General features: G+C 33.1%; 1 pseudogene; it reads right to left on the bottom strand.

The window, feature by feature from the left end:
* Positions 1-5,191: 5,191 nt before the first annotated feature.
* On the bottom strand, positions 5,192-8,084 carry LOC126704243 (transcription factor MYB98-like; annotated as a pseudogene).
* Between the last annotated feature and the right edge of the window lie 508 nt (positions 8,085-8,592).

Genomic DNA, 8,592 nt, shown 5'->3' with positions numbered 1-8,592 from the left:
TGTAATTATCTCTCCAAAAAAAAAAAAAAAAACTAGTTGTCTTTAAGAATATGTTTAAGGGCTTCTTATTAAATAAAAAGAAAATTTACTCCACAAATTAATCTTGAGTGAAGGTAACTTTTTTGCAGCATGTAGTCAATTCGTTGAACATATTTATGATGATCATGAACTTTGTTTTTACTTACTACATATGGGACTAGTTAATATCTAATGCTGTGATCATCTTACTTACGTTTTTACTTACTACATATGGGAAAAGTTAATATTCAATGCTGAGGATTTAAAACCGGGATGCATTTGTTGTTTGATAAATTGGGTCAATGGAAATTATGCAAATGTGTCCTAAGCAAAAATCTCATTTAATTACTTAAATTTGTAAAGAAAAAAACTTTAATTGTTTTAATATTGCAATTTATAAAAAAAATTTACAAGAATAATTTGCAATTGATAAACCTTGTAGAAGATGAGGAAACTGTAAAAATGCTCCTTATGACTTTAAGTTTGTAAACATTGGTTATAATTTATTACCACACAAATACTTATTAGAGTTTGTGATAATTTATTTCGACACAAAGAAATCATAAATGAGAATTTTTATTTATTTATTATTTAAGCTCACCTTTACTAAAATAAATAATTTTTATAATCATATCAATATATTATAGTGAAAAAAAAAAATCCTATATTCCTATAGCTATAAATAAATTTAGGCTCTTGTTGCTTCAACTATTATTATTTCTTTGCACTTTTCGTTTGATTTTTTTTTTCTTCTCTTATATACTTTCTTTCACATAATTTATTTGATATGATCATATGACCATGCTGGTGTCATTACACTAATCAAGTTGACCGTTTTTGACAAATATATTCAAGAATAAAGGCATCCTAATAATTTGGACAGCTTAAAGAGAGCTAGCCAATTAGAAGTATCCATCTAGAATAATGCTAATACCATAACAAAACTTTTGCACAACTGACCCACGTAGTAAGTTGTGAGCAATGGAATAAAAGTGGTGGGTCTATATAAGTCTACAACTCCACCACTTATAATATTAACACATGGGTAAGTTGTGGATTTTATTGTGGTATTGGATTCATCCATTATTCCATTTATCTTTCGTCGTCTCACCAAAAAAAAAAACAAAAACAAAAATGAATCTAATTCACTCTACAAATATCCCTTCAAACCACTTCGGTTCAATTTTGTTCATTTGATCCAATTAGATCCATTTCGATCCAATTTTGACCACTTTGGTCCACGTCGGTCCATTCAGTCCACTTTGGTCATTCGCTCTTTTTGGTCCATTCTGGTCCACTTCAGTCCCTTAGGTCTACTTTAGTCTACTGGGTCCATTCAGTCCACATTGGTCATTCACTCTTTTTGGTCCATTTTGGTCTACTTCGGTCCCTTAGGTACACTTTAGTCCATTTGGTCCTTTTGCTCCATTAGGTCCACTTTGGTCTCTTAGGTCCAGTCCATTCGGTCCTTTTGGTCTACTTCGGTCTATTAGGTCCACTTCGGTCCAATTCAGACCATTTGGTTCAACTTGGTCCATTTGGTCTAGTTTAGTCCATTTTGTCCACTTTAATCTATTGTTCCCAAACAGAAACTTAGCTGTTTTAAGCATGCCTGAGTTAAGTTGAGTCTAGAACAATTTGATTGAATTAGTAATGATATGAATTTTGTGTTGTTTCATGCATTCTTTTTAATAATAACAAAAAAAAGGTGCATAACATATCCAATTTCATCCCTAAATTTTGAAGCAAAGTGCTAGTAAAAGTCATGTTAAAACTATTACTAAAATCTCAAAAATTAAGTTAATATAAATCATAACTCAACAAAATTAAAATAAAATAGTCTTTTAACATAAACACGTAATGCGGGACTCACATTCTTGATAATTTGGAGAAAATATTATTTTTTCTCTAAAGTTTATATGAAATTCGTATAACATGCACATTAGATTCTTTATTAATTGTTAAAAATAAGTTTGATACTTCAGATAAAAATTATCTAGAAATAAATAGAAAGCTAGAATGTGTAATGTTTTGAATGAACTTCATAAAAATTAAGGATGAGAAACTAAATTAGTGTAAATTTTAGGAACTATGAAGTAAGAACGTTTCACAAATGGTTAGGCCCAAGCAGAATACAATAGAAAAGATCAACCATATATGGTGGTTTGGGATATTGCAAGATCCTAGGAGCTGATGTAGCACTTCTCTGTAGTTGAGTTCAGTAGTTGTTACCGAGTCCTTGGGCTTAGGAAATTCTAACTTCTCAGCTCATGAATAGAAACTAAGTTTAGGACAAGTACATGTTGTTGTTAAAGGTGCCTATAAATTGAGTTATAAGACTCTTGACAATCGTTTTTAGCCTCGTATTTCTATGCGTCCTTGACCATCCTCTCAATATCTTGATTGGGTACTGATCTTCCTTTTCACACCACGGGTCTTCTCTTCAGTGGAAACATTAAGTATTCCATTACATCAATGGCAGCCTTAATGTCTCTACTGAGGAGAAGATCACTGGTGTATATGAATGAATTACTCACCCTTGTATTAGACTCTCTTTTTGAGAGAAAAGGGAAATTAATCTTTGTTTGGTATTAGAGGAAATGGATGGCTTCCTTTTGTCCATGAAAGATTTTTACTATTACTAGTGATTTGGGGTAGAGTATGAGAAGTGGGTGTTGGAGTTGATGACAAACTCATGTATTGCAAATTATGCCATGCCATACTTATTAGATGCTATAGCTCTAATATTAGCAAGGGTTAGAGAAAAGTCTATTGGTATTTACTTTTGTGTTTATTTATGAGCAACTCTTTGTTTTGTTGTGTTTTCTATTTAATGTTTATCTAAACTGATAAAAAAATTTCCCCACTGTTTAGCCTGTTACATTTACTCTTCCAATTCCCAGAATGTAGATGCTTTCTTCTCTTCCCCAGTTTGAAAATAGCAAAACATTGAAGTAATAATGGCTAATATGAGTAGCAATAGCTTGGTAACTTTTTATTACCTTTTGTGGTGTTTGTTGATGGCATCAGAATAATTTTGTAGTTCAGTAATGTTTATTTGGGAAAGCCGAAGGGGTCCCAAAAGTTTGATAAAATTGTGCAATCAGTAGTCATTGGACTTTGGTAGTGGACTAGATTTCTTGCATAGGGAACAAGATCGAATAACAACAGCACACAATCTACAATATCAAGATTACACAAACTAATCAAAGTTCTTTTTTGGATGGAATCACACCCTAATTTTCTCAAAGAGTTGTGTTGTACTGAGATCTGTCCAACTTACTTGGAGGGGATAAACATTAAACACTTGTAAAGATTAACTTTTTAATTTTAATTTTACATTTTGGATGATAAGCCTTAAGATTCTATATTAAACCCTTGATATAGTTTAGCAAAAATTAAAGAATTCCATGATTTGAGATGCTAATAGTTTTTGGAGTTTTTTAGGTACCGTCAATTACTCCTAAATGAATGCCACCTCAACCGTCCACGAGAGGGGAAAAAAAATTGTGGAGGTGGCTCTTACAACAAAACATCAGATTTCACTTATAGTTGGAAATAGAAGGATTTAATTATATTCACAAGGTTTCTGCCCCTGCATTCCAATTAGATTTCATCATTGTTTCAAAGCATAAGTGACACTAGTTGAATTACAAAGCTCTTAATTAGTTAAGGTCTAATTAAGTATGTAAATGAATTTATCAAAAAAAAAAAAAAAGAGTACGTAAATGGGTTCAAGTTATTTTAATCGATAAATATGTTTGAATAATCTATGGGTGATTAAATCTCATCTACATAAAATATAAATCAATTGATATCTTAACATGATGATAATAAATTGTATCCATATATTTCAAATTCTAGTTAATTTGGAATTTTTTTTTTCTTCGGATACATGCACTCCAATGAAACTCACACCTACATGCACGAGTATTGAACATCACTTCAATTTTCTTCCTTACCTTTTAAGCATAATTACTTGTCTCTTGCGTAAGCTTAAGAAGGAAAAATTGGTGTGCAGTTGAAAAATAATCCATTCAAAGTTGTGAGTTTCAGCTAATTTAGGAAGGTGATATTACAATATCTTTGCAAATATGGAGAATTAATAGGAACAAAGAACAATATAGTTATAGTTGTTGGGCTGGAATTTTTGAGCATATCTTGTCTTAATGAATAATATTTTACAACTTAGACGTTGCATATGAAAACATACCTTCAAGCCTATATAAATTTAAGTGCAGCACCTATTTTAAACACTGCACCTAGTGAGTTCTAGAAAAGGAGTTAAACAAGAAAGTGAAAATCATGGAATACCCTTCTTTTTTGAAAATTTTCATCTTCATGATGAATGCTCAATTTATTAGAAACATTTTTGGTTATAAGGAGTTTTGTATCAAAGCTGATCAAAATCCTAAAAGAAGGTCTTTGTTTATGTGATAGGTGCTGCATGGGTGTAGGTTCTGTGGTGTGTGCGAATGTTGATGTGTGTGTAGCGCAAGTGCTGAAGAGGTGCAGGGCTGAAGCTGTGCATGTGCTAAGGCTGTGCTGTGCTGAGCTGGAGGCAATTAAAGGCAGAGCTGAGTTGGAGTTAGTTAGGTAGTTATGGCTAAGCTGAGTTGGAGTTAGTAGTTATTGTGATTAGTTGTTATGCAGTAGTTAGTGGATGAATCAGATTGTATAAATAGATTAGGGAATGAATTGTAAGGACCATATGTGAAATGTATAAACTGGTTCTTCTTTTCCTTTGTTTCTTCCTTATCTCTTTTTCTTCTTCTTTCCTTTAGCTCTGTTCTTTAAGTCTTGGAGGCCTAGTTTCCCTCGAAGAAACTACCAAAGTGTTCTTGATTTCAATCATATTAGCAGGATCTTATCATTATGTTAGAGTATCAAGAGAGCTTTTTCTAACTTGGATCTCTCCTAAGCAACAGGTAACCAATCATGTTTTTGTTGTTCGTTGTTATTAAAAATAATATTGAATTCTTCTAGCAAAAATGTTAGTTCTTTTGCTTTAAATTTGGTTTAATGTTGTTTCTTTTTTGTCTACTGAATATTGTGTTTTCTTGAATGTGGCAGGAAGTCTCTCCCTCTCTAAATTTGCTTAAAACCCCCTTAATATGAAGGCCAAAATAGTAAATTTATTTTTGTAATTGAAGTATATTGCATATACTGGCTTCTAAGGGCTTACACATTTGGCTTCATTAAATTGAGACATCATCTCCACCAAATCCAGCTCCTTCTTCACACCACAATCTACCACTGGAGTCATATCAACTGGAATATCCATGTCAAAATCATTCTCATCCACAACTACTGGAGCACAATGCAGCATATTCTCATCAACCACAGGACCACAAGGCATTTGATCATCAAAATTGTTCTCATCCATAATAGGAGCATTATTAGGTATGTCATCAAGAAGAGAATCGATACTACAGCTCTCCTGAAACATGTTTTCGTCGAAACAAAAGTTCGGAACCTCATTGAAATCATAGTTTGGAAACAACCGAGCATTAGGGCAAAACTGATCAGTGTACTGTGGCAGCTGAGTTGGTGTTTTAATGGTGGTGTTATTGGCTGTGGCATTACTAGAAGAAGTTTTTCTTCTGTTTTGCACCATGTTTGATGGGTCCAAGTTCAAGCCCTTGATGTATTCTTGTAGAAGAGAGCCTCTAGGGTACTTTGAACGACATTTTCGTTTCGAGTATTGCCTTCTTTTGGTTGCATTCCAATGGTTCTTGATGGAGTTTTCAGTTCTCCCTGGCAACCTCTTTGCAATCTCTGCCCATTTATTTCCAATCTCTGCATGGGCCTGAATTAGTACCTTATCTTCCTCTTCACTCCATGTATCCTTCTGCAAAGTAACGAAAGAATATGAGTAAAAATAAAAGGCATTTTCATGCATTGGTTTCTAGTGTTAAAAAATGCATATCTGTGTCTCCATTTTAATCAATGAATTCCATAAAAACATGTAGGGGTAAAGATTGAATAATATAGAATCAATGAAGAAGAGATTAATAAAACCTTGATGTCTGGTCTAAGATGGTTATGCCATCTCTCTCGGCATTGCTTTCCTATCCTCCCGGGCAATATTTGAGCAATATAAGATCATTTTCTCACTCCATATTGCTTAACCAGTTGAATCAAATGCCTATATTTACACGCATCAATACATGATAAAGACAACCAAACATGGGGAATAACAAAAGAGCAATACTAGAGAAACACAAAATTTGACAACTTTTTTCACAACTTGTAAATATAATAAGTTGTGATTGAAGTAATATCAGTTTCACATAAGTTTATTATCAATATCACTTTTATTATACATAAATCAAGTCAATAGTTGTAAAAACATGAAAAATTTTGTGAATTTTTTTGTGTTGCTAGATTTATAGATAATAAAAATACATAATTGATAAGATCTTGATTGTCTCACACTTTTAACATTCACACTCCATACACATTAAATAATCATTTACGAAGTATGGGCATCAAGTATCAACATAAAATTCATATTTTTCAAACTAATGTCCAATGGGTATGGAGTGTGAATATTGAAAGTGCCAGACAATAATTTATCTAAATAATGTAAAAATTATCCCCATATATATATAATTATTGAGGAATGAAATCTTTTGTACCTGTCTTCTTCAACTGTCCATTGACCCTTAACAACATTAGATTTCTTACGACCTTTTTGGGGTTTTTTAGTTATTGGCAATGCTCTATTCTTGTTCATGCCAATTTTTTTGTAGTACCCATTTTCCGTTGATATGCATGAGACTTCATCTGGTACAACAAAATTCAGAGGTTTTATTATGTCTAGGCAAGTAGTAAAGACCATTTGACTCCGATCTGATCCCATAATATCAATGGGATTTCTCTGAGGGAGATTCAAGTATCCTCCACTTTGGAAATTTGGTATTTCTTAGCTTTTGATGGATACTTTAACAACCGCAATTAAGTCTAATAAATATGTAACAAGTATATTAAATATAATTAAGCAATTACATATAGCATATGGTCAATGAAGGTAATGGTTTCAGATATGTGAGAATAGAATTTAGTACGGTACTTATTGGTATAAATACACTAATCGTACACACGTGGCATAAAGGCATTGGCTAGATTGATGGGCATTTTTGTCTTTCAGAATTTGTTTTATGGTTTCTTTTTTTAAATAAAATGAAATTTACTCCACAAATTAATTCTGAGTGGAAGCAATGTTTTGCAACATGTAGTAAAATGGTTGAACATATTTATGACCATCTTGACCTTGTTTTTACTTATTATATGCGGGAAAAATTAATATAAAATTTGATGAGGATTTAACTCGTTCTCTTTTAGAATATGTTTAAGGGCTTCTTATTAAATAAAAAGAAAATTTACTCCACAAATTAATTTTAAGTGAAGGCAATTTTTTTGCAACATGTAGTCAAACAGTTGAACATATTTATAATCATCTTACCTTTGTTTTTACTTACTACATATGGGACAAGTTAATATCCAATGCTGAGGATTTAGAGGGTGCTTGGTTTGAAATTATCTCAAAACTCAAAAACAATAACTCAAAACTCATCCCTCATTCTCACAACTTATTTTTCAAAACTCTATCATAGTAAAAACCTCCAAACTGAAAATTTTTGTTTGGTTCATAACTCAAACCCATATATCTCATTTTTATTACTCAACTTTTTCACTTTTTGATGGAGCCCACAGCCTGCACTTTCGGAATGGTCATGTGTCTCTCGCGCGTGTGACCTTCTCTCTCCTTTGACCTTTCACCCAAAATTTGTCTTCCCTCTCTCTCTCTCTCTCTCTCTCTCACACACACACCAAATGTTAGAAAAAAGTCCATCAGTTCTACTCTTCCGCTTCCATATCCACAAGACCCATCTCCTGCAAACCCCTAAAGAAATTTCTCAAAGCTCAATCTTGTCTTCGATTGCCCAATTTCTACCAGTGAGTTCCGTTCCTTTTTTGTTATATGGGCTATGGTGTGATGATTTCCTCCTCTTCCTTTGTCTCGAACTAACCCCAAAATCCAAGAATTGGTCAACACCCATATCCAACAAATCCCATTTTCCTTTTCATCTCGCCCAATCGTCGACAGTAGTCCCAGATTCCACGGTGTTTTTTTTTTCCTGTCCGTTTCAGCGCTAGGGCCTCTATTCTGTCTTAGTTTCCTTTATTCCTCTACCCCAAAAGAACCCCAAAATCAAACAATGGGTCATCCCTTATTTTCCCCACTTAGTTTACTGCCTATGCTTGTTTACAAACTTGGTCCTAGCAAACAGTTTTAGTGGAAGTGTAGTTATGGATCTAGAGAGAAGAGAGGAAAACAGAGAGGGGCTAGTGGTGTATGTAATGTGAAGCTAGAGGAATTTGGGTATTTGGTTTCTAAAACATTAACATTAAAAGCATGGAATAGTTTGGCTTGGTGTTTGCTGCCTGTATTTATTTAGAAACTTGGTCCTAGCAAACAATTTTGGTGGAAGAGTAGTTATGGATGTAGAGAGAAGAGAGGAAAACAAAGAGGGGCTGGTGGTGTATGTAATGTGAAGTAGGAGCAAA

The sequence above is a fragment of the Quercus robur genome, chromosome 10, assembly GCF_932294415.1.
Source record: "Quercus robur chromosome 10, dhQueRobu3.1, whole genome shotgun sequence".
NCBI lineage: Eukaryota > Viridiplantae > Streptophyta > Magnoliopsida > Fagales > Fagaceae > Quercus > Quercus robur.
The sequence above is the reverse complement of the archived record's forward strand: the minus strand, read 5'-3'. Positions and strand labels throughout refer to the sequence as shown.